We start from the raw sequence: 1,556 nt of genomic DNA, 5'->3' as shown, positions 1-1,556 counted from the left end.
ACTTAGTCAGTAGTTTATGTTTAAAGGATAGTATAGGTGTAATTAAACTTTATACAATTGTGTTCCATAGGATAAAGGATATATTTATAGGAAAATAAAGAGTTTATTATGATCATGATTAAACTAAAAGATCTTTATCAGGGTTATTTACTCCCCAGTGCAGAGACTGATAACTTCCAGTATAGTGCATTATATCTGAAGTAGCATTGAAGCAATCCCAGTCCAGCCAGCAAAAACCAAGTCTTAATTAAAGATTGATGCTACTCACCCAAACCAATGACCATAGGCAAACATTTCTCTCAGCCTCAAGGCGTGACCTTGAGGAGCATCCTGACTCCAGGGAGGAATCTGCAGAAGGGAGACATGTGCCATGAACCACTTTGGTGAGGGCAGGAGAAACCTGCCATGTGTGGAGCTTTTTCATTTGTCCTTAGGAAGCTGCAGCCTGTTTGTTCTCAGAGTCACAGAATCTCAGGCTGGGGGAGGCTGGAGGCACCTCTGGAGGTCACCTTGTCCAGGCCCTGCTCCATCAGGGCCACCCAGAGCCGGCTGCCCAGGATGTGTCCAGGTGGCTTTTGAGTCTCTGCAGGGATGGAGACTCCCCCAGCTCCCCGGGCACCTGCGGCAGTGCTCGGCCACCCTCCCAGTGCAGAAGTGTCTCCTGAGCTCGGAGGGCCCCTCCTGTGGGTCACTTTGTGCCCGAGGCCCCCGGGGCTGTCCCTGGCCCTGTCCCCTCTGCAGCCTTCCCCTGGCTTTTCATCCACAGGGATGAGATGCCCTGAGCCTGCTCTGCTCCAGGCTGGGCAGTGCCAGCTCTCTCAGCCTCTGCTCATGGCAGAGACGCTCCAGTCCCTCCATCAGCTTCATGGCCCTGTGCTGGACTCTGTCCAGTCTGTCCCTGTGTCCCGTCCTGGGCAGCCCAGCTCTGGGCCCAGCACTCCAGGGCTGGCCTCACTGGTGTGGAGCAGAGGGAAAGCTCCCTCTGCCAGCTGTGACACAGCTCCCAGTGCAGCCCAGGACGCTGTTCTGCATTGCTGCAGGAGCACATTGCTGGCCCATGGGCATCCTGGTGTCCAGCAGAACCCGGACAAACTTCAGTTTTCCAACTGGGTGGCCCCCAGCAGTCACCGCTGCCTGTGGTTGTTCCTTGCCAAGGACAGGACTCAGCACTTGTCATTGGACCGTCCCCCTTGCTGAACTGTCCCTCTGCATGGCAGCACTTGTCTCTGGCAGATCAGCCACTGCTCCTGGTTTGTGGGAGGGCACAGCCTGGCCCCCTCACCCAGTTTACTGACAAAGGACTCAGGAAGGACTGGGCTCAGCATTGTCCTTCCAGGGTCCACTCTGTGCCACTGATCACCAGGGATCCAAGAAGGTAGAGTCTGCACAAGGCATCTTGGCTTGTATGTACTTATTCAGAAAGATTTGGCAGGATTTACAACAGAGATTTCTGCTCCATATCTTATGTGGGAAAAAATGGAATGATCGACGCTCCCTTTCAGTGGTGGTGGGTAAAGTGGTCCTGTTGTTGGTGGCAGTGGATGTCACCAGCACAG

The sequence above is a fragment of the Agelaius tricolor genome, unplaced genomic scaffold (assembly GCF_023055355.1).
Source record: "Agelaius tricolor isolate 1412-34295 unplaced genomic scaffold, bAgeTri1.0.p SCAF_49, whole genome shotgun sequence".
Taxonomy (NCBI): Eukaryota; Metazoa; Chordata; class Aves; order Passeriformes; family Icteridae; genus Agelaius; species Agelaius tricolor.
This window is presented reverse-complemented; position numbering follows the sequence as displayed.